General features: G+C 38.3%; 1 protein-coding gene across 1 annotated transcript in view; it reads right to left on the reverse strand.

Annotated features, from left to right (window-relative positions):
• Nucleotides 1-16543, reverse strand: part of LOC111080214 (short neuropeptide F) — a 42059-nt gene extending 25516 nt beyond the window's left edge. The window contains exon 1 of the mRNA XM_022375695.2: nt 16131-16543. The gene's annotated coding sequence lies outside the window, so the exon portion shown is untranslated. The remainder of the gene's footprint in view (nt 1-16130) is intronic.
• Between the last annotated feature and the right edge of the window lie 9359 nt (nt 16544-25902).

Below are 25902 nucleotides of genomic sequence, written 5' to 3' on the forward strand. Positions count from 1 at the left end.
CCGCCCTCCGACTAATGGCTCAAAGCGCAACATACGCGACAGCTGTGGAATGCAACTTTTGGAAGGGCCAGCAGCTGTTGCATGCTACATATTGAAGAGCCTGACTGCTGATGGGTATTTTCTGGGGAACATAAATTGAGTTGGAAATGCCTTAAAACTTTCATCAGAGGAAGAGAAATTTGAAGTTCCAAATTTGATCGAGCTCTGAATTAATTTCATCAAAATCTACAATAAATTTCCCTGTTACGCTGTTAATATAACTCTTTTTGCAATTTTCCAACCCTAGCTAGCGACAATTCGAATTTTTTTAAACCATTTTTCACCCCTAGAGAGTGAATTGAAACTCTTCTTGCTTTGATTTTTCCCTCGAGCGACTGCAAATTAAATCTAGAATCAGTTTTCCTCACTCGTTGTCGATGGAAAATGAAACAATAAATGCCCTTTGATTGCAGTAACCTTTCACTGACTGGCATGTAATTGCTTAGAATCAACTTTGACCTACAGAGAAAACCCTGTCAGACTATCTCTAGATACAAGATATACGAGTTAGTACAGGGCTATGTGGGCAGTCCCCATTAAATTATTCATTAATAAACAAAACAGCGCTAGGAGGGTTCGAGGTGGCATTCAATTGCACGACTTGTGCCCGTCCTTGGCATGAAAAATTAATTTGTAAGCAAAAAATATGGAACGGAGCGAAGTACTAATCGATTTTCAATAGCCAATCGACTTTAAAGCACCATTAACCAATCGATGCGGTTGCTGGCTTGCGGCTTTCGGCTTTCGGCCATAACTTCCGTCTGGAAGGACCCGTGGAAGGACAATTTGAAGAACACTTCATTGAGGTTTTGTGGTTCCTTCTTGTATTGTCCTCCATATTGGTCCTTGTCTCATTTTGTGGTTTTCGGGGTTGGTAAATGTGTTTACAATGCAATATGCAGGCGTAGGCACAGTCATTGCGTGACCTAAGTCCTGCTGTCGTTGCTGTGGCTACCATTTCCTTGACAGAATTGGCTATGGAATCATCATTGGATGTGATCTGCTGTGGACTCTGCTAATGTTTCTGCTGTGTGTGCGACTGTTTCGCGGACAACGGACCACAGACAACGTGTGCGTTTAATTAGTTGCATGGAATTTCACTTTGTGTGAAATATTACCCGTTTGTGCGGGGGCTTAACCGAGTGGAACAGCAGCCGCGGAGGCCGCCAGTACAATAATTATCAATTTCCATGTAATTTGAGGCGCGAATTGTAACCATTGCAGTCCACAAAAGGGGATTTCGAATGAGTAGACAGCTTTTTTTTTATTTTTTATTTTTTAATTTTTAATTTATTAATTTTATTTTATATGCATTTTGTTTAAAATAGATAGATGATAGACATATGCAACATTTTACAAACAAAAAAAATACAGAAATTTAGTGTTATGTAAGGAACAACTATTCCCTGAAAAAGGAAAAAGTAATTCCTTTTACCTGTAGCAAACCCCTCATGGAATACAACATACCCTTATGATACGTACCGTACCCGCATACCGTTTATAATTACTAAATATTTGATAAGAAATCAACAATTCCATTTCCACACATTTTTTTGTTCCATTAATTTAACGTAAAAACCCTTGAATATTAAATGTGAAATGCAAAAACTACCATCCGAAGATCATTATCTACCGAAACAAACACAATTTTGTTGTAATTGAAATTGAATCACCCATTTGAATGTCATCCAATACTGCACCACCATCCGTAATCGTATTTATAGAGCTCCACCCTAAGCATTGAAGCAGCACTCTAGAAAGGGGGGAACAGGGAAGTATTTTACAATATTTATGTCACAAAATATAAATAAATAAATAAATAAATAAATACTCGTACTCTTACCGAAATGACATTTAATGTACCGTAAAATATTATAAATATTATGCGTCCATTGGGAGTGCAGAATGTGTAAAAAATTGTGTTTGGTTTTGAATTTAATTTTTAATATCACGAAGGGAACGGGGACGGGTCCCTTCCCTTGTGGAATGTCCTCTTATATTTCCCCAAAGCTCCCCTTTCCATTCCTTCTTGTTTTCCCCTTGATGTTCTGTCAATTTTTTTGATGGCCACTTTACGCTCTCATTTTATGGGAAATTGCAGTATGAATAGTCATGTCATACATCCATTTGTTTATGGGGCTTTTTTTTTCACTTTATTTAACTTTTTTGTTTGGTGTATATTTTTTTCTGGTTTCTATAAAGTGCCTGTTAAGCGGCTGTTAAGTTTGATTGAATGTTGGTCTATGTAAGTGTGCGTTGCCTGTTAAATGGCTGTTAAAGTGTGGCTGTTAAACTCTGTAAGTGGTTGGTTTTTGTTTTCAGTTAGTTAATTATTTTAACACATATTAGATTGGTTTATTTTCCCAAACTTGTATGGTAAGAGGTGCTGGACTTTTGATTGAATTCCATATCAAAGAAATTATTTCTTATGATTTCACTGTGAGATTAAATTAGAAATACAAATGAATTTAATAGAGAGGAAGAAGACAATTAAATGACAAACACTTGAGCGTAGAAAACTTTATTAAAAAATCTTAATTAAATAAAGCCGATTTGATTTTGGTTGTGTTTAAATTTATCTTTTTCTTCAGGAGTGTGCTCGCAATTTATCCTATTAGCCAGGAAAATTTTAAGGACAACAAAGTTTGTTAGGTAATCATGATTAAACAGGTAGAGAGAGGATTAAAAGGAGTGGGAATTAATCCAATGTAAACTTAAACTAAAATGAATAAGCTAATAAGAAATGTTTTACGGCCCACGATATTTATCATTGAAGCGCAGGCATAATGAGTCCGATTTACTAGGAAATTTGTTGGATAATAATTAAAAGCGGGACAGTGGATTATTAAGTCAAAATTGAACCATATTTAATGCTTTTCAAAAGGGAAGTTGATTGAACAATGATGGGATAAAACGCTGTCTAATGGGAGCGGAATGAAAAATCATTGAAGGGCACGTGATAATAAATCATAAAGTTTTATTTAAAGAAAAAAACACAAAAAAAAAAAGGTTGAGGGACATTTATTTGTATTGTTTTTAAATCAATCGAACTAAAGGGATCAATGAAATGCAGTTGAAATTCAGCCTGAAAATCAGATAAGAAATTTGTAAGTTCCATTAAATTTACATCCATAAATACACACAACTTCCCACTGGATAATCATAAAGAAATAATGAATTTTCCAGATGTTTGAACAATGTCAGACTTTTTTTTTTTTTGTAAACCAGGGAACGAACCGCGCAGCAGCGCCTAAGCCGCATAATGTGTTGGCCAATTTAAAGGGAATTTCAGCCTGCGGGCTGCAGCCATAATGCCGTTACTTACACGGTGTTTACAGTATTCAAATGAACATTTTGCTTGAAGGCGCCGCAACAAGTGCGCAACAAGCAGCAGGAAACTACAGGAGGCAGAAACCAGAAAGGAATGGAAAGGGGAGGAAGAGGAACCCCTTATGCCATGCCAATCATGAATGAGTAAATAACTGTGTAGGCTGACTGTTTGCTTTCAATCATGCAACATAATAACATGTGTGAAGGGGAGAGGGAGAGAGCGGTGCCTTCCTTCAGATATAACTAAAAATATCACGTATACGAGGGCGAGGCCTTCATCATATTATTATAGAGAACCCTCACCATCAAATATTACAATTATTATACCCCCGAAATAATTATACAATTGCCAGTGGGTGTGCCTTTTGCCTTGAATCTCTCCCACATAATCCACGTTAAGTGCCCCATAAAAAGTCCTTGCCTTTGCCCCTCCTCGGTCTTGCTTTTTTCTGGTAGATTGAGGCGTTATTTGATTTATGTTTCGGTTTTTATTTTGTAGAGCATTTTGTCTGAATTAAGACGAGGACGAAGACAAGGACTGGAGTTTGGTTTCGTCTCGTAGAAAATTTCTACTTGATTTATGTGTTCTTTTTTCTCTCTTTGGGTTTTCTACTGCCGCTTTTCTTTTGCTTTTGCTTTTTTTGTGTGAAAATGAATTTGAATAAAAGTTTGCGGCAGACGCCTTCGAATTAAAAAAGAAAATAGAGAGGGGGAAACGTGCAATTAAATAGCTGAAAATCGTTTGAGCATTAAGCATATTTCATGCTGTTTAGGGAATTACGAAAGAAAATTGAAAGAATTTCAAATTGAATTTCTAATTGAAAATCATAATTGGAAAAATAATTGTTATTGGAAGGAGACGGGCATCAGAGGTTTGGGAAATTTATGGCAGAAACAAAAATAATGATTGAAATATTCCCGAATATAATAAAAATTCTCTATAAAATTCTTCGTTTATATTTATTTTATTTTATTAACGGTTTTTTTTATTTATAATTTTAGGAATTCCCATATTCTTATGTTTTACTTATATTATTTTATTTTTATTCCTATATTAATTTAAATGGTTCATAATTTCTGTAGGTATCATTTCGCCTTAAATTTGTTTTTTCTTTTTGTCCCTTCTACTGATTTTCTAACTTTTCCAATCGCCTGAGGCCTTAACCCTTTAATACTTCATTGCTTTTGTGGATTTTACAGCCGAATAAGCTTTTTAATCAGGCGGACATACAGCCACCAAAGAAAACATTTACTGTCCGCTAATTTTCCCAGAGCAAGAGATTTTCACGCGAAATGCCTGAGGAAATACACCGAAATTGCAATTCAAAGTAAAGACAGCAAAAAAAGATAAGGAAAAGCTTAAGGAAAAATATCAAGAATCATTTCATAATTAATGGGGAAATTTAATGAAGCTTGCAACCGAAATGAAAATAAAGTTTTCCTCGTATTTTGAAATAATCATAAAGATAATTGGGTTTGTGGGGATTTTGTGGCTTTGTGGGGATTTTGTGGCTGTGAATCGGTGCCTATCGGATAGATTATACGTATACTTATGTACGTCACTGTTGCGATAAGGCATTTGTGCGTACACAATCGATGTGTGTATCTCAGTGGGGAGGGATCTGCTATCTCTACGAATACGAAATATTATTCCAACGTACAAGTTCTCGTTACATTTTTAATATGAGAAAATATACGAGTATCTAAATATAGGAAGGGGAACGGGTGAGGAAGGGCAGAAAGGAAGAGGAGGAGTGAGCAAAAGCAGTGCATAAAACACGTAATAATCGCTGCTTTATCTGGCCATTCACTTGACTCTCATTTGAGGATTAGATACCAGAGCTCTCCCCTGTTCCCGTTCCCTTTTCCACTTCCTCCTATTCGTACTGCCACTGCAATCGATGGTGGTTGTGCAATAAATCCCCCTTTCCTCTTTTTGGGGGGGTGGTCTCTGGCACGTGATTTTCATCGTTTAATAGAATTAATACATCGTTAAATCCAACGTCTGATGAAAAGAACAATGAACTCTTCGTGTTTATTTTTCTATAAATTTACTTAATTTATGATTAAATGAATGATTTTTGCAAATGATTTAGTGTCTATATTTGATCGGGAGTGGCAATTGGATGATTAATACTCGTATTTGAAGCTTTTGACGTAGTTTTTGAGGTTGAAAACCTCACCACAGACATAACTTTTAATCAACATAAATCTGAGGGATTTACAGTCTATGTTTATTTACGGAAATAAATAAAGGAAATACTTTTTGAGTACCTTGAACCCTTTTCCATGGACTTGAATCATTCGAATGAGAACAAAGACGTGATTCATCGAAGCACAGACCAAAATGATGGATTTTTGTGCATCTGCCTAAAGTTCATTATAGTTTTTCTGTTTAAAGAAGAATTATGTATTTTAGACTTGAATTATTTCCAAAAACTTTTCAGCAAATACTCCGCTAATAATTCCCTCGCTTTCTGCATTTCCCTCGTATTATATTTTCCAATTTTTGCACACCACAAAGGTATGGAATTTCCAATTTTGTGTGGATTTTATTTGCATTGGACAATCCAATTCATATGCCAATGAAAGGAGGTGCAGCATTACATGAGAAGAACCAAGGAAAAACCATGTCAGGGGGCACCGATTGTTGTTGCATCAATCAGCGGATGCAAATCCTAATCGAATTCATATGTGTGTGTCTCTATCTTTTTATTTGTTTTCCATATTTGTGTGACAATTACATGCATGTAATGAAATCTACCAGAGTCATATAGGGAAAATGAATGGAAATCTATAAAGAAAACTAGAGAGGAAAAAGAGTAAAAATATTGGAAAATCGGTGTAGAATATGAAAAAAAAAATCGGGAAAAAACTGAGGAAATATTGTAAAACGGAAAAAAAATGTGGAGAAAACGAGGAAAAATTTGTATGAAGGGCTATTGAAAAATGAATTGAATTTGAATTTCGATATTTTAGATTGAATGAATATCCATTGATCCGATTTATTCATTGGGAACACAATGTTGACAATCCGATTTGGTATTTATTTTATGTATTTTTCATACGTTTTTCCACTACTGAATGAATGATGGATGTTCTCTGGTTGAATATTTGAATGGGGGGAGCAGTCCTTTCCGCTCTCTGGAATCTCTGATTGAGGGAGCACTCTCTCCCCCTGCTGTGTATATGCCACCACAGGGTCCAAACAGCACTCGAAAGTAATGCATATGGATACGGATACGGATACGGTTTGCGAGCCCCCATTTCAACCCCCTCTTTGCCCTCTTTTTGTAGAGTGCAATCTTCTGTGCAAGAGCTGGGGATTCATATTAAAAAATGCCCGTGTGCCTGATTGATTTACGAGTTGATGTCCGCCTCGCTGGGCCAACAAACCGAATGAACCCTGAAGGTGTTGCATGCAACAGACAGAGAGACATGTGGCAGTGGCACCTTGCTGCTGCTGCTTGCAGATACAGCACTGCTCCTACGTATCTCGTATGTAGAATATATGGACTTTTGATTCTGCTGGTGTTTCTGTTTTTTCCTCACAGATAGAGAGAGAGAGAGAGATTCGGTGCCATAACTCAGGTGGCGAGTTTTGTGTGGGCGATCCTGGCTTTTCCTCTGGTTTTACTCCCATCACATAATTAAGTTCCAATCGTCGCAAATGTGTGATAAATTGTTTGCAACTTTGGGGGACATTGATTTTGACCAGAAAGCAGAAGGCAGGAAAATGTCAAGAAAAGTTTGGGTAAAATCTTTTAATTGCTGCCAACAGTTTTAGACAGTTTTAGTGTAAGAGCTGTGAAAAACGTGTATGCTGCTCCTCGCTTCATCGGACTTTCATTAACCATTAAAGGGAGTGACAACGAATGAATTTTCTCTATGGTCAATAGCTTTGAAAGCAGCACTGATATTATCTGGAAATTCTTTTACCTTTTTTTCAATGATTAGCATAATGTCAGATTTGTATTTGAGCATTTGTATTTAGGGACTTTTAATAGAAGAGAAAAGGGTATCTAGAAGCGTTTATGGTAGTTAATTAAATTATTGAAGTTTTTTTTATGTTTAATACAAATTTTCTTTGAATTAAAGAAATTTATTCTTCTAACTATTGGATATTTACTTTGACAGAACCATAAAAAGGGGGAACTGTTAAAAATCCTATTAAATCATATATCCTTGGGATAATTATTCCTACTGAAATTATGGCAGATGAGGCTGATTTTTTAGGCTCTCTAAAAAAAGAGATGAATTTTCCATCGCTGATCTCAAATTCAAACCCGAAACATAATTTATTCAAAATTGCTGCGAGCTGTTTTCCCTCAGAAAATCTGCCTTAAAATCACAAAATTATAATTATACATTTGTGATTGAATTTAATTAGTTTTTCCCAGTTGTGGATTTTGTGTGCCGCCAATTTTGTTTTCCAATTATGGATTTCCCTATGTTTTTCTCCGTCGCTGCATTAGTTTCAAAAGTTTTCCCTCGTATTCAAAGTTTTTCTTCAGCCGCAAATGTTTGCAATTTTCGTTCGTTTTTAAATTTCATTTCAGAGATTATTTCTTTAATGTTGAAATGACATTTCGGTTAAGTTTTTCGTAGTCTTAATAGGCATTTACTTCTGATTAATTTCCATTTCCATTAATTGAAGCAAATAAAATGAAAAAGTTGAAGATTAATTTGTCAATCCGTTTGTGATGGCTCTAATGCGCTTGGGCATCCACTCTGTCTCTTTGTCTCTCTACCTCAAAGGTCCTCTAATTGTTTCAAACATTTAAAAATTTATTATGGTTTTTCGAGCAGCTTATAATTATTTTTGCCCTTTGGCCTATGTAACTTTCCCTCCAAAAAGCATACCGAACCAAAGGGCAATTAATTAGCTAATGAAATTACACTTTGAGTCGCTCGAGTCGCTAACTGGAGAACCCCCGACTGGACATTCAACTTGTTGACAATTTTCCAAGAACTTCCTGTGCTTTCACTTTTTCACGTTTTACACCTTTGTTTTTTTTTTGTTTATAGCAACTGTTGGCAATTACTTTATTGCCCTTCCCCCTTTGCAGCTGCCTCTTGGGGCGGCAGCCACATTTTTGTAGAGCTACTAATTACACAACAATTAGGGCTACAAATGCTTCAAAATCTCTGAAAAATTTACTTATTTTGTTGGACTTAAATGAAAGTAAAGGAGGGGTCTGGTAATTGCAGTTTCATTAAATAATTATGTTCTTGGAATGGAATTTTTATTATAGCGAGGAGGGAAAGCCCTAGAGGTAGCAGGGAAGGATCCTAAATGGCCTAAAATACTTAAAGACTTAATTTTCTGCAAGCAGAAGATTAAGTAATCATCCTTAGAGGATTGGTAAGAGATGTACATAGATGAGATGTGTAGCTGTGTGAGGTATAGTGATTTGGAAAGGCTGCAGATCTAAGGTTCGGATGTAAAAATCAATAATAAATCCCCAAAAAATGTTCCAAAAAACTAGTCTTTATTTTGTGGGTTTTACCCAATGAAACGGAAGCCTTCAAATTATTGTCATTGGAATTTTCTGGTCCAAAATCTCCCCATGAATCGACAGGCAAAGCTCAAACCACAGAGAAATCTGTAATTTGTTGGACTGCAGTACCCACAATAAATCCTGATTTAATAGTAACACATGGCGGCGTGTGCGCAACATGCCGCAGGCTACCGCTGGACATTAAGTATACGCTACGATTGACGAAAGCTCATTACTGCCACTCCAAGGGAGAAGGGAGGAGTTGTTTTTTTTATTTAAAAAAGGGCGTGTGAATAAAGCCCACAGGATACGCGTGGCATGCACCGGCGTTCAGATAGAAAAAAGGGAGGAACCCTGGTCATCCATTTATCCAAAACAAGTGAAAGGGGAGGATCCTAGAGCCACAACAAGTGAGGAATTATGTTCGCGGAACTTCATCACGTGATGGAGGAGAGGCAGGACACTGGACTTCCATCAAGTGAGGCATGAGGACCCTGAATGTGCAAGGACATCTTGTTTGTCAGCTCATCAAACTGATTTAATGACCTGATGGATGGCCCAGAACCTGATGACAGGATGGACACACGTTCACAGCTTCACATTCACGTCCACACAGCAGTAATTATAGTAGTTTTCCAATTAAGTAAATTATAATCGTGTGCGGGTAAGGAGATGGATGTCACAGCCACTGTCACAGCCACAGCTTCAGCCTCAATTGAGCTTTCTGAATTGAAAGGACACTCGGATCGAAAGGAATGCCGAAAGATATAAATTCAAAGCCAAAAATCACAGCCAAATCTGAAGGCATTTGCTTAGGGGCCAAGAAAATCTGAGAAAAGCGAAGTTGGAAAGGAAATCGTAAGGCATTTGGGAGGAGAAGGGCCATTAAATTACTCTCCCAGTGGCACCGTGTCCATGGCTCTTCCTCTGTGTCTGCCTGCGGCTCTCCCTCTTCCCCTGTGGTTCGCTTTCTATATCTCTTTTTTCTGCGAAATATTCTGCTAATTTCAAGGCGTGACCGTTGCTGCGGTCCTTGTGGGCGGTCTAAGCCAATTTGTGCGCTTATTGTGCAGTTAATAAATAGTTAGAGATGTTTTCGTGTTGTTGTTGTTGCTGTTTGAGCCCCAGACGAGCGCTCCCAAGTTTTTCATGGACTTTGAGGATTTTGTGGCTCTAAGGAGTATGAAATCTGTTGAAATCTTTAGAAGAAGAGTCGGGCTGTGGGCAGCTAAAAGATCTTTTTCTTTTGTTTGAACGAAACCTAAATAAGGCCCAATGATAATTGAATAAGCCTTTGGGTATATAGAATGACAGCTATGATAAGACGCATCAACCATTACAAATGTGTTTGAAATTTTTGTATAACTTAAGGACGGAGTTTCCCCTTTGGTTTCCATTCCTTTTTGGATGCCCTGTAGATTTTACAGAGAACATATGGTTGCTTTGGGAGAGGTGTATTACAGGTTTATAAATGAGTATTTAATGGCTCCTATTAAATAATATTTATAAGGACAAATATAACGCTAAAAATTACAACAAAAAATTTGACATTTAGATATAATTTATATTACTTAAAAAATTATTTTTCTTATGGAATAAAAAGATTTCTATTGCTCTTTATTATAGTAGAATAATTTTCGTAGACGAGCAGGGTATCTGTCTAATCAGAAGCCCAGCACGAAGCTTCCAATCGAATGCATTTTCCAACTATCTCACACTTGAGTGACAAAAAGGGGGCTGAGCAGACAAATGGCAAACAACGAGCTAGAAAAGAGAGCCCTCATGGCTTGTGTCTACTGTTTACCATTTGTCTACCCTTTTCTCAGGGTTTTCTCACCCCTGTCACGGGGTTTTTTCTTATACATTTTCTGAACCGTTTGTAAGAGTTTCCTCAGAGCATTCCCTGAGTTTTCTCATCCTTTTTGCCTTAGCTGCCAGTGGCATGACAGGCAGAAACCAGTTGAAAATTTAATAAAGAGCTTAGAATTTATGACACTTTTCCGGGAGTGGCTGTGGCAGTGCCAGTGGCAGTGGGAGGGGCAAACGTCTGTCTGCCACCTGTTCAAACGATATCCCCCTCGTTTGAGGATAAGACGAGACAGGCAGCAGCCGCTCGAAGGCAAAACACTGTTGGCACCTGTTGATTGTTTGTTGTCCTGTCAATCTGTCATCTCGTGTCATCTTGTTTTGCATATCTGCAACATCTGTGCAAAATATCTCTGGATTTCTTTCGGACTGCGTTCAAACAATTGTCCTGCCATTTTCATTTTGTTTATTCATTAAATGTCATTAATTTGATTATCCTTGTTTTGTGTGGCTACCAAAAAGGTAGAAACTATCTCTAATTTAGGCATGAAATTTCATTAGTTTCATTTTCATTTGTGTCCTTCGTTTCCCTCGTTATTAGTGGGATTTAGGCCTCCATTTTCTGCTCCTGTCTCCTGTCTCCTGTCTTCTGTTTAATTTGCTGGAAATTGCAATTGTGGCAGCTCTAATTAGGTTTTCCTTTGGCCCGCCCCCAACTAGAGGATACTTTTAGTTGGGGGATAGCATTTGACATCGGTAACACCTGGACATGGGCTAATACTCTGAACCGCTGGCTAACCGAATGTCTTGAGAAAGGTCAAATGTTTTCGGTTTTTGTGTGTGTTTGCCCTGAAAGTGGGTGTTAGGAATGTTGGCAGAGGATTGCTGTGTAGAAAATACAGCATACAAAATTATACTCTCTGACCATAAAAAGTATTTTAATAGATATTGCTGCTAAGATTAGGAACAACATTTTACTTACTCTCCGAATTTCGAATATAACCACAACTAGTGGTTTAATTAAATAATATAAAATGTGACTCCTTTTCGACTCGCAGGGGAGTTTTTTTATTTATATATACGAAATCGGAGCAAACACAAGTTACCAGTAGGCCGAGTGGCTTTCTATCCTCTCTCTGTGATTGATATCGCGCCATAAATAATTGTTTTTGAACAAATATTAAGTGTAGAATCAATCAAGATTCTTTTTCAAGACATTTCCTTATAGATTTCGTTGCTTTTATTCGTTTCTAAAGATAATTTAAAAAGACATAAAGACATGAAACAGAAATATTTCCACTTGAATTTATATCTTTCATAGAACCTATGGATATTTAAGGGTATTCTTAGCTTCGTTCCTTGGAAATAATCTTGCTTTTCTTTAATTTTCTTGTGTTCCTTTGAGGCGACAAATGTTTTTGTATCAACGAACGTCTCCACTTGATTGTTTTCATTTCTGTCTCATTCTTTCTTTTGTGTTTGTGTGTTTGTGTATTTCTTTCTTGTGCCTGTGTGTGTGTGTGTGGTGTTTGTCCCAAATTTGTGCCATTGACATTCGCCGGAAGCCAAGGAAAAACACTTGCCCGTCGGCTGTGCTCCGTCCCTTTGCCGTCGCGCTCTGCCTTCTCTGTCTTGCATTTTCAGTTGTAAATCTCGCGGTCCAAGCGTCAATTTTCTTGTTGATTTGTCAACACGAGACATCAATATTGAGGCATACGCCACATGTGGCAGCGCCACCAATTTGTATTGAATTTCAAATAATTTCTAAGAATTTCCATTTAAACTTTTATGAACATTTTTGACAGCAAGAATATAAATTAGAAGAAGCTTTAACTGAAGGCAAGACTTTTTGTGGGTGTAAAGTGGGAGGAAAATTCATATTTCTTTGCTTAAATTTGCGCGTTAAACTTCTGATTATAATTGAAGGTAATATTTCTCACCCAAATATTTATATTAATTTATCTGCCGCAACACACAAATCCTAAATATTTAATTGGATCCACAGGATGAGGACACATGTGTTTAATTCTAAAATTTATACACCATTTTAGGCGTTTAATTAATGCCATTTTACTGCTTCCGTTTGAGGTTCTTGCTGTGGTCTACCATGAGTAGTGGCTTCATGGCTGAGTTCCACCTGCCTTTTGCATAATTTATGGAAATATCTCAACAGACAACAGACAAATGTTGCAGCAGCAGCAGCAACGGATGTGTCTGATGGTCGGAAGCGTTTGACAAATTGTTTGTAATAAGTTTTTTTGAATGTAAACCGGGACAGGAACCTAAAACTACTATAAATTGTACGTTTTACAGGTTTCACTCGAAGTAACAGAATTTTGACTGAGAGAAATATGGACCTTCCTTCATCTGTCCGCTCTTGAAAGTTGTTAATTCACTGAAAAACTAATTTTTAGCTGTAGTTTTTGGTGCGTTTGGTATTTAAAAATAGTTTAATAGTTAAACAAAAATAAATAACTAATTGGAAAACAGTAGCCGAAAACTCTCGAGACTCAATGGATGGCTGAGCAGTGGGGTAGATGCATTTTATTCTCCAGCCACAGTTACAGTGAAAAACACTCGAAACTCGAATTCATTTTGCATAATAAATGACAAAAGAATTTTTTTGTGTTTTGGACAAATCCAAGAGGAAATTTTGCATTTGTTTGCAGGAAAAGTGCTTGAGTTTTGAAGGGTGCTGTGTTGGGTACTGGGAATGGCCACTGAAGGTTGGAGGAAGGGAGAAAGGAGGAAATAGTTGTAGGAAGGGAAAATGATTGTTCGTTGTATTCAGAATATTTTTCGGGAAACCTCTACTGCGGCAATGGAAATGGTTGTGCTGAAAAGAGATTTATCTATCATCATTCAGCCAAAATGCATGCAAATCGGACTGCTACATATGGCAAATACACATGTATCTCGTATTTTATGGATACTTCTTACAGCAATTGAAAATCGATCTCATGAAGTGTGATTAACTCTCAGTTTTTAAGATACGAAATCCCATTAAATACACAAAATAAAGACAGCTTAAAAATGGATTTATTTTCATAACTTTCAAACTTTTAAACTTATCTAAGACAAAGCAAAAGACATTGTCTCGGGTCTGTGTTTAAAGTGAACGTTTCTGAAAATTGTATTGTATCTTCTGGAAAAATATTATTATATTAATGCGGTTTATTTTTATTTTACAATGCGATTATATTTTTTATTTAAATGCTTCTCTATTTATTCCTTTTTTCTTTTAAATACTTTTCCTAGCAAAATTTCCCATTTAGCATTCGCACCATCCGCTACGCTCTGTTTTATTTCCATTCTCATTTAATTAGCAATGAATGTGTGGCCTTAGTCTGTGGATTTACTCTACGAACATTTTAAATATTCATGTAATTGAATTGTTTACAACTTGCAGAAGCAGCAATAGCAGACGGGGCATGCCACATGTCAACAACAACCCACAGGATAACTCTTTCTCTCTTCCCATCCGAATAAATACCATATGCACCATGCTGCAATGTGTAAATGTGAAATTTTTCAACAATTTACGACTATTGGTGGTTTTTTCACTCACACCAATGCTGATTATCTTTTGATTATAAAAGAGGGATATATGCGATGTATAGAATTGGTAGTTGTTGTCACGGATAATAATTATTAATGCAATTTGCAATTTGCAGTGAGAAGCGAAGGACCAACCAACGATAAGCCCCTGTCCTGTCAACAGCCGACGGAATTTCAATGAGTTTTCATTAATCACATTAACCTTTTCTACCCCATGATTATTCAGGAATCTCTTACAGAATCCTCATTAACATCCTTCGATTAACATTTTTCTTGCTTTCCTTCTTTCCTTTTGCTATAACGAAATACTGTGAAGCTACTTGACTCCTGTCTGCAGATATCATCTGTTGTTTGGCTTTGTTTTTGCTTCCCATCGGCTTTCGGTTCTTGTGAGCTTTGTTTCGTTAAATGCAAAGAATTTAAGGACTCGCAGGACCTCTCGTACTACGCTTTTCGATAATTCGTTTTTATCAAGTGACACAGATCTTTATTTAAATGTCGTGTGTGGACGTCTCGTGTTTTTTGTTGGCTTTTATCTAACTTTCCTGCCATTTTCATCTCTTGGCACTGTTTTTCCTGACTGCTCATTTGTTCGTTTTTTTCCGGTGTTTTCTGTGTGTTTATCTCTTTCTTTTTACACACTTTTTCTTGGCTTTTTCACATTTTCAGCACTGGTTTTTGCCTGTTCTTACATTCTCGACTTGTTTTCGGTTATGGTAATGATAATGTTTTTGGCTCTCTTTTGGCTGCTGGGAAAATTATATTTACTTTTGAGGAAAGACCCGCACATATGGGCAAATTGGAAAGCGGAATTTGTGGCCTGTAGATGTAATGTTGTTACTGGGGCTGTTTGTTAAAGTAGTTTCTTAAAATTTAACAAACTTACGAAAAAAAGAAGCTGATGGATCTACCATAATGCAGACACTTTCAAAATATTTTCTACATTTTGACCCTTTGAATCTACACCCAAATAGCCATTACTTTCCAGCCATTACTTTCCAGCCATTACTTTCCAGCCATTACTTTTCTTCCTTTACTCGACCTACCATAAATTATCAAAAAATGTTCTTCCTTTGCCTAAGTTTTCCGCGCATTTTTCACTAATGAAGAGACAATTTAGGACCTCAAATTTGCTGGAAAATGTAGGGCTACATTTAGGGGAAAAACGTAACCGTAACTGAAGCGAAAGTATCTACTTATTTGGCCAGGAAAAACCGACCGACTCCCAAGTGTCTTTCGCCTATTTTCGGCGGCAAAGGGTTGCGCTGAAACTGTTTTGTTGCCCTAATATTCCTGCCCAAAGTAACACCAAAAGGGAAACAAAATTGATTGACAATTATTGATATTTTATGGGACTCGTTTGACAAAGTAGCTGCTTCTGCTGCTGATGTTCTTTTAATACGAAAAACAAGGGAGACGAAATTGCTGTTGACATTTATGGCGATGACAAAAAAATATCAAAAGGGAAGAATTTGAAAACTTTTTTGAATACTTTCTGATTGTTGAAGATCTCTAAGAGGGTTTTCCTTATGTCTTTTAGATTTCTTAATTGTGTAGCTCCTTAATTTTATATGTTTTCAAAGGGCTTATAAAAATGTATGTATTAAACAGTAATTGTTTTAAAATACTTCAGATATTTTTGTTGTTGTTCTTTTGTGCGTATGTATTTCAAATTGATAGAAAAAAAGTATTTACAAGATAATATCGAGAATATTTAACGAAAAAATAGGATTTTTTGATGCACAAAAATTTTGGAATATAATAAGGCTAAGGTAAAAGCTAAAAATGGGAATATTTACAGGCTTTATTTTCACGAAATTTCAAAAAAATTAATTCAGAATAGAATTAAAATTCTACTTAGAAAAGCTTAAAATATTAAAATTATTCCAAACTCACCTGTGTGCTTTTGAATAAAAAGGTTTTTTAAATAGATTTATTCAAATGAATTTCGGTGTTCAATGAATTAAACGCACGATTAAACTCGTTTTTTCTACCAATCAAATATAGTTTTTCTTCAGAGTAAAGTTTCTTTTGATTTAAATGTTTTTTCACTGTTTTTTCACACACGAAAATTGTTGCGATTTCGAAAACTTTTTCAATTAAATGGAAAAGTCAGTTTTGCAAAAGTTTTGCGCAAAAATGTATGCTACACTTTTAAACGGTGAGAAAATGTCCCTGAATGTGGGAGCAAAAACGTTTTTTGAAAACTAACGGTCCAAACGAGGGCTGGTTGATTGGTTGTTGGTTCGATCGGTTGTCGGCTGGTTGTGGGTTGTTCTGGTTGTTCGTTCGTTGAGTTACCTTCGAAGCGCGACAAACGAATGCAACGGCAACGAGGAGGCCGACTGGTTTTATAGCGAACGTCGAGACGAGGCCGCAACGAAACGAACCCTCCCGCCACGAATGCGAAGCAACCGAAAGGCAGGCAACCCCCCCTAGACGAAGCGAAGAACCCCCCTAAAAATGGTAGGAATACCGCCCCCCAGAGAACTCCCCCGTCGGAAAGCCGTTGCACTATGGTCCCAATACCACTGTTGGCCAAAACCCTCAAAAGTTAAAAAATACCCGTTTTGATCACTCTGATAGAAAAATGAGCTTATAAGTTCGTACCAGATGTCCATAGATGGCGCCCATTCGCAAAATCAGCTGTGCAACCCAGCTGTTCCTAACAGCACCCCAGTGAAAAGTGGCAATAATTACTTTAAATCCTCATAAATTGAAAAATACGATTAACCGATCAAATTTTTGATTGAATCTTAATTGTTGGGTTTTTACTACGTGTTTGTATTGTTAACTGTATCTCGTAGTTGTGATGTCTTAGTACTTTAGGTTAAAATGAGTCCTTTTTTTAGCCAATTTTGATTGAAACTGTGTTGAAAACGATATTTAGTGAGTCCCACCTAGTCCCACCTTAAATCTATTGTGTGTTGTAGATTAATAAATTCTTGTTGAAATGTATATAGTAAGAATACCACATTTGACCACAAATCTTAAAATCATTAGTAGATATAACCTAAAATCAACAATCAGGTTGTTGGCTTGCTAAAACAATAAGTTGAATGCCCAGAGAGGCTTAATTGATTCGCAAGCTGTACAGAACCCAGTAAGAAACCCAAACTTTCTGACCCAACGAGCACCCTGGAACGCTTTTCCACCCTACACAAGGGTTTCTCTAGGTGGCAACATTACAAAAATTGTTGTTTAAATCAAAATTTGTGTGTTTTATGCGTGCCACCCTTTATAATTTAATAAAAATTAGTTAAACTAATTCTTAATAAAACTGTTATAATTACCTACCATCATTAACTATTTTTCTTATAAAAAGCGCCCCCCTTTTTGTAACTATGATTTATATATACGATACAAAACTAATTTGAAAAATCTGTTTCGTTGGGGCCAACAAAAGTGGTTGTTGGGACCATAGTGCGTTGCAACTTCCACTGGTTGCTGATTTTTCCTGTTGCTTTCGCAAGCTTTTGCCGCCGGCTCTTGTGTGGGTTTGGGTCTTGACTAAGACAAAAGCTCGCTTTCGCCCACGTTTATGTTTGTTGCATTCATCCTTTGGCTATGTGTGTGTGTGTGGCTGCCCCATTTGTGTGTTTGTGTGGGCGAATGCGTGAGAGGGAGACTCCCACACTCTTACGCGTTGACTCCTGTTTTTTTGTTGTTTATGCTGCTGCCTTTCTGACGTCAGCGGGTTGGGGGTGGCATATGGCTGCGTGGCGTTGATTAAAAGCTCCCTGTCCTTTGCAGCGCCTGATGCCCTAACGCCTGCTGCCTCTCTGCCGGCTGCCTGCTGCCTCTCTGCCATTCGCTGGAATAGGTTTTGGGCAGATTGTTGGCTATATAGTTATTGTTGCTGCTGTCCGCTGGACGCCTACGCACATGTGTGTGTGTGTACAGGATTATGTGTTCGTGTGGTAGGCGGCGCCTACGTTTTACCTTGAAATAATGGCAGAAACGGAAGGAAGGAAGGAAGGGTAGAGAAGCTAATGAAGCCGAGGTTGCATCAAGATACAGACTCCACTGATTGGATGACACATAATTGAAAACTCAACCGAAACATTAGTTTGTGTTAATCCTTTTTTAAGGAGTTTAAAAACTTTAAATTAAGCATTTTTGGATTAAAGAAAGATAAACGATTTATTTATACGATCTATATAATATTATCCTCACTTCCTCATATTTTCTGCGTTTTTTATTCTTTGATGCTTTGAATTCTGAATTTTATGAATATTTTTATTTATCCCTCAATTAGAAAGCTATCTATCTGAAACCTTGCACAGTGCTAAATAAAAGAGTGCTATGGTCAATATTTGATGTCTTTATCTGTGATAAGATCTATCCTTCATTATACTACCTATACTAGCTATGGGCCAAGTGTGAGTGGGAGAAACGTTTATTATTCTATAGATAATCCAATGAAACTTTGCCTACTGTGGTTTTAGTATAGTTTTATAACATTTGTACTTGGCATTGAGCCAATTTGAGCAATTTATATTAAAATCTAATATCCTGCTGACTCTTCGGTGTCTTATAATAAGTTTAACAGCAACTTTTCATAAATGAAAATAGTTTTAGAAGCATATTTATGGATTTTCAGGCGACATTCGCATTTATAAGGCCATAGAACAATTCTCTACTCTCTGGAAATACTTGCAACTAAAAAAATGCAAGCCAAATCATTACATGTTTACTGAATTTATTTGTCATATTATGGCGATAAACGAGGCTAAATGAGTAAAAGGAGTTGGTAAAGAAAATTAAACCAAACTTCAGATTTATCTTCAAATTCGAGCTAATTTTTATGCCAGATTTCATAGTTAACATAAAAATATGAATTTTACAAGGATATTCAATGCAAGAGCCACTAAATTTAGTCTTTCTTTCATAATTTATGAAAGAGTATAGGTTATCACTTCCGTATAGTTACCCTAGAAACAGGAAGAACAGAAGATATTCCCCGCTTCGATGAACATTTTATTTCCTATTCTATTTATGTATTGACTTAAACGGACATTCCCTTTCCTTTGTTTGATTTAATCCCCATTTTGGTTTAATTATTGCGTACTTTCTGCTCAACCCCCCGCAATCCCCTTACAGTTGGAGCTTAAATTACATTGTTGTACATTTATTCAGCTGCATTTTCACTTTTGACATTTGACAACCGCCTGCCTAATGAATGGGTAAGAAAAATCACTTATAATGAAATATAATCCAATGGGCAGAGGGGCGACGGACAAAAGTGTGGATGGATGATGTATTATTGCAGATATAACGCATACGCAATGTGGGAGGCGCAGAGAAAGGCGCATAAAGCAGAGGGGGAAGGCACTTTTTGATTTTTGAGACGAAATGCAAGCCATTTAATCGATTAAATGACAAATGAAAATAAATTCACTAAAAGGCAAATATGCAAAAATATTTCGAGATGTTTTCACTTCGGCATTCTAATTTTAGACTATGTATATTATTGATATTCTGTAGTTGGAATATCAATACAATTTTTGTATGTGGAGATGTACGAATTTTCGGCGTCAAGGGAAAATATAGTATTTTTCTAAACCAATTTTCACTTGATTTCTGTTGCTTATTTTTATTTTTTTTTGGTATTGGTATTGGTAACAGTTTACAGTTTCGCTTAAACGGCAGCGCCAACTAGGGATGGCGACTGAGTGCTTAATTCGGCACCACTAGCGGCCAGTAGAGACAGCTTTTTGTGCTGAATTTGCCGACCGTTTCCACTAGATGGCGTGTTGGCCGCAGCCCCCAAGTCGCATGGCCGCTAGCTTTTGTCTAGAATGAAAAATCGAAAAAGCGACTCGTAGATGACCTTGATGATGTTGGGAACGGGGCTAAAATTATAAACGGGGAAACAAGACCATTTTGAGCTTGATGGCCGTTTCAATTTTAATACCACAGCTGTTCAGCGACGAGTCGCAGGCAATGTCCAGATATAATTTAATATATTATAATATAATATATATTATATAATATTAGATATATGTACATATCTAATAATTTATATCTTTCCTTGGAAGAGAAGCTGTCCGCCTAAGAAATAAAGCCAGGAAAAATAGTGATAGAATTTAATAGAAATAGAACAGAAAAAATTTAATTGAAAAAAAAAAAAAAATTGGAATTAAAATGTAAAATTCCGGAATAAAGTAATTGGCAATCTACAACTCTGTGGGTGGTGTGATTTGTATTTTTAAAGTTTTACGAGCTTCTTTTTCAAACAGTTTTTCAACACCCCCACCCACTCGAATTTCATTGCCGAAACGTAGTAGACGCAAGCCGTAGGTAACCTTAAACCGAACCACCTATGGAAAACACTCAACGGGAAAGACCCAACGCAGGCAAAGTATCAATTAAACACTTGGGGCTTGAGGGCCCCACAGAGCCACCGCTTGACTGCTCAATTAGCCAAAACTCTCATCAGGCAAAAGGCAGCAGCAGCAGCAGCAGCAACATCTGCCACAGCAGCAACAGCAGCAGCAAGAGCATGTTGCTTCCAAGTAATCAATCGACAGGAAAGGTGTGAAAAAAATCACATTGAAACGAAGCTTTAATTGAAAACCTATCAGCCACACAGATTGGTAGGAGGGTTGTGGTATAGGCGGGAGCGGGAGCGGGAGGCAGCATCTTGTGGGTCGTTAACTATGATTTGCAATCCGTGCAACAGGCAACCGGCAACAGGCCACAGAGGCCTGTGTGTGCTTGCTACGTGTTGCCGCCTGCTGCTGCTGCTGCTGCTAGTGCTGGGGAGGGGCTTTTGGATAATGATAATTTCGCATGAGATTCTGAGATTCGTTCGTTCTTCCTTTTTGGGATGGTTGTAAAATTTTATCGCCAAAACATGACGGGCAAATCAATTTTTATTATTTTATCATCCATCGACGCCTGCTTAAAGGTGCCCCCCCCCAACCCAACCCATCTGCTGCGGAATCAGAATCATCCGAATGGATGTATCTATGTATCTGTAGCCAGCCATCCGCGGTATGCTATCTCTAGCCTGCCTCCAACCGCAGCATCTAGCTCATAGCTAAGCAGGCAATCATCATCCCACCGCGGACAATCGACAGGCATCCCAGTCAGCCAGTCGGCCTGCCAGCCAGCCTGCCAGCCAGCCAGCTAGCATCCTCTCGGAATGAAGCCTCCAAAACTGAACAATAGATGTATCTGACAGATGCGGTAGTGGTTGGGGGAGGAGGGGCACCAACAATGCGCTAAATCATTATCAGTAATTATGCATTGTGTTGCGCCCTCCCCCGCACTCTCTCTCTCTATCTCTCACTCTCCCTCACTGCCTCCCTACACAGCACACGAGGGAGGATCCAATGCACTTGGGAAGGGCTTTGTACCTTTTCATTTCTTTTTGTGCTTTTTGGATTGCGCTTTTGATTGATTTCGTTGATTGCAGTTGGCCTTGAGCCCCACGTGCCCGTGCCCGTGCCTGTGCCCTTGTGTCTATTAATAGTAGTCCAACTAATAGCCCCATTCACATCCTCCCTCGCCTGTATTTTCGTGGCTTTATATCTGAGATTTATTTACTTCTCCCTTTGCCTAAAAGTTCTCTCTTTCTCAGGGCACAAACACCTGAGAGATGTGAGATGGATGGAAGCTGCTTTTGTGCGAAATTTATTGGCATTGTGCAAACATTTTGTGCAATTAACTGCCAGCTAATGCGATTTACACACAAGCTGAACAAACCCTAAGCCGAAAGGAGTGGCCCAAAGCGCGATGGAGGGTTGGCGGGGCAGGCTTAGGCGTTGCCTGTTGTTTGGTCAGTAATTTCCACAATAGAATGATGAGAGCAAACTAATCGTCTCGTGGTGCGAGGAAAGGGTGAGGGAAAAGCAGTACAAACAGCAGGGAAATACAAAAGAGCAGAAAAAAGCAGCCCAAAAGAGTAGGAAAAATGCAGCCCAAAAACTGAAGGGAAAATGCAGCCCAAAACGGCAGGGAAGTGCAACGAGAAACTGCACGAGAGATTGAAGCGAAATGCAGCCTCATAAATCAGTCAACGTTTGCCTCCAATGATGGTTTGTGGATTTGCTAAACGTGTGCCACAATGGCCCACGAAACGGTAGAAAAGAGCATCATTGGGCGACAGGAGACACGAGTGGGGTGCTGCAGGGGCATAGAGAAGGGCAGCAGCAGCAGCAGCAGCAGCAGCATTCGTCCCTAATCTGTAAGTGCGGGCTCCCTCAAAAGAGGATGATGGTAGGCCGAAGAGGTTCACAAAAGGTTAGGCCTCGCATGCACATGGGTTGATACGAGAGTTTTTGCGAAAAGGTTCTGCTCTATCCTGCTGCAGCCTCCCTGCCGTCCTTTTCCACTGCTGCTGCTGCGTTGTTCGTTGGTTGGGTTGGGTAATAAATTAAACCTGCATTTGGCTATTTTTGTAGTCATTAGGCATGACTGCAGTTTGTCTGTTTTAGGTTCTGCCACTCGTACGACTACCAATCGTACGTACACTTACTCCTACCCAAGTCCCACTCCTACCCCTACCCATCCCTATTCCACGATTCGTCTGCCAGTCTGCAACACTCTGCCACATAGAAGTTTTTAATGAAGTCTCTTGGTCTTAAAATTTTCATGTGCAACGCAGTGCAAGAGGTAAGCCATCATCATCGTCCACATGTTGCAAAGGCAATGGCAATGGCAAATGGCATTATGAGTTATGTGTCTGTGTCTCGTGTCTCTCTGTGGTTCCTTCTATGTGCAAGATGGCTTAATTTCTAGCTCTGTGGCTCTACAGACTACTCCTCAGTGTGTGTGTGTGTGTGTGTGTGTGCCACAGTTCAATTAACATAATTAATGTGCGCTACACGCTCCACTTCATTCGTTGCGTCTCAGAGCTCTTTTCATCCCTCTCTCTCTCACTCTCTTGTGGTTCTTGGAGACTCCCTTCAACTTTGTGGTAGATTCTCCAATCAATTGAGGCTCAAGCGAGGCTTACACACCTTTTGTGGAAGCTCTGGAACCTCTTGTACCTCTGTCTTTAACAGCTTTAATGAACAATTAACTGAAACTTATATTTAATGATTTCGAGGTTAAGTTTTTGGCCTAACTTCAAGGCGGACACTTAACAGGTTTTTTGTTTATACCTGAAAAACAGAGTTCTAATTGTTTTAATAATTTGCTTTTTTTACATTAACTTTATAAAATAAATATAATTACAATTGAAATTTATGTAGTTCTTCAGACAAAGAAAATTCTCACAGTTTTTGAGTGTTTTTTTGTTTGTTTGTTGTTTTTGCTTTTGGTTTTTACACCTTTTTTTTAAGTTTTATTACAGCTTGAATTTTTAACTTAACGCTGACTTCATTTCAAGGTCGAGAGGTATGTGAACCTACGCTTTAAATAAGGAACGATACGATTCGAAAGTAATACTGAATGGTACGACAATAACTCTTGGGAAAATCCCCAAACCATTGTCTTGCTTTAATGACAGTTGCCTCCGCACACATACTTCGATTATTTTTCAATGAAATTTTAAAGATTTTAATGGTCCGTTTTTAAACCAAAAAGAGAATTTAACAAAAATTAAGATTATTTGTAGCACTTGATTAGATTTCTGATAATTTTTATAGTACTCTAAATAATTTTCATTAATGTACTTCCGAAAGGCAAGATTATAATCTGGATAATAATATTATATAATATGGATAATTATCCATCAATGTCTGAGAACTTTACTTAATTCTCCATGAATATATCAAATTTCTAGACAATTTCCGCGTACTTTTCGCAATCTTCCTGACTAAACCACTCATAAATCATATAACTAACGACTTTGGTGTGTATTTCCCTTTCGTTTAAGCCAACTTTCAGCTAAGTAAACACCAAAATGCAACTTAAAGTTTGGTTGATTCGAATAAAGTATTTACCAGAGTTTATTTATAAACTTTCCAGTCAATCAAAATCAATTTTCAGTGTGCAAAACTTTAGTATGTTACATCCAATGGGCAAAACTGGAAGTCTAATGCGAGGGTTATAAACTTTGTTCCTTTCACTAGACGAAAGTTGTTTCGCTCTTTGGGAATATTTCAATGCCAGAGGATTCTGCTTGCTCCTGCATCCACATCTGCCAAAGGACTCTGCCTGAAGCTACTGTCTGTTGAAGCTCCATTTGCCACACATTTACTGCTCCTCTAAAGCGACAGTTTGTGGATACATAGGATCTGTTTATGTGCCATTAGATGGGCATTTTAAATGACTTTTTGGGCAGCAGAGTATCCAGTGGGAAGGGTCTTGGCTCATGGTTTATATTTCAGGCCATTTGGCAGCATAGAATTTCAGGCATTCCCGCAGGTGAATGCTGCACTCAAAAACAATTTCAGATTGCACTCGAAAGTTTGTTCGGGGGGTCGCTTAATGTTCGCTTAAAAAGGTGTTGATGGTGGTGGTGGAGGGGGGCGCATAAGCAGCAGCCAAGCGGACATGTGTGAAATATGATATGCTCATTAGGCAGCCCCTGACACGCCCCTAAATAACCCAAGAGCCCAGAGGCGAAGGCCCGCCCAAGGCGGCGTCTCCTTCGCTCTCTCTCTCTCTCGCTGGCAAGTCAAGTGCATAAATAAATGCCTGGCATTTGCCTCTGCCTCTGCTGAAGGGGGGGGAAAGATGTGAGAGATGATGATGGCAATGCACGAGGCAGCAGGCAGCAGGCAGCAGCAGCGTTAAGCGGTTGAAAGCAAAACGCACACCTGCCACCCGTTTATGGCCCCGTTTTTGCGAGATATATCATCCGGTTGCCAGGCAGCATCTCTCTCTCGTACAGCAGGAGCAAGGACACCTGACAACGCCATCACCCGTCACCCACGAGAAATGTAAAGCAGTGGGCCAACCAGGCAACCAGCCAAAGCTAGCCAGCAGTAGAGAATCTCTGGCCAAGAAGGCAAGAAGCAAGTCAACTGGTTTTTCCATTACGCATCTTGTGGATAGACTCATGTGCTCATGGGTGCATCTTTGATTACTTGGATCAAATGGGTGCATCAAAATGACGATAAGAAAGTGTAAATTAGGGCTGGAAAATCAACAAAAAAGAGTATACATCGTTCCCATTATCTTGCCATAAAGTTGAGTTCCAGTTTTTCTTGTTTGTGCGCGCATTGTTTTAGTTGAAGTTCAGTGCGTGGTCAATCGGCATAATAAATCATTATAACGCCCACCAGAACCCATAAAAAAAAGAGTCTGGCTCGCGATCACCGATTAAGTCATCATCAACGAAAGCCACAAGCCGCAGACAACAGACAACAAACACAGCTACAGCTACACAGCCACAGAAGAGACTCTGCAATGGAAACAATGCGTCGTCGGAGTCGTCGTCTTCGTCGTCATCGAGTGGCGTGCCCAAAAGTAGCCTTGGGGTCAGGGGTCGGGGTTCGTTTCTGGCATTGGCTTTGGGTCTATAGTGGGGGGCCTTTGGGCCACAGATTATTTAAAAACCAATAGAGATTTAATCTGTTTGACTTGGCAATAAAGTCATTTATAATGTAAATATTGCCTCGTACGATGAGTAAAAATCCATTATGACAGCAGAACCAACAGAACTTGAAGAGTTCTCCAGGAGAGTTCTTCATGAGAGATATCTGCGAGAATGAAAGAGAAAGAGTATTACTTTAGCTATGACCAGAATTCTGGAGAGTTTTTTTAGTTT

This window comes from Drosophila obscura, unplaced genomic scaffold (assembly GCF_018151105.1).
Source record: "Drosophila obscura isolate BZ-5 IFL unplaced genomic scaffold, ASM1815110v1 contig_179, whole genome shotgun sequence".
NCBI classification, from domain to species: domain Eukaryota; kingdom Metazoa; phylum Arthropoda; class Insecta; order Diptera; family Drosophilidae; genus Drosophila; species Drosophila obscura.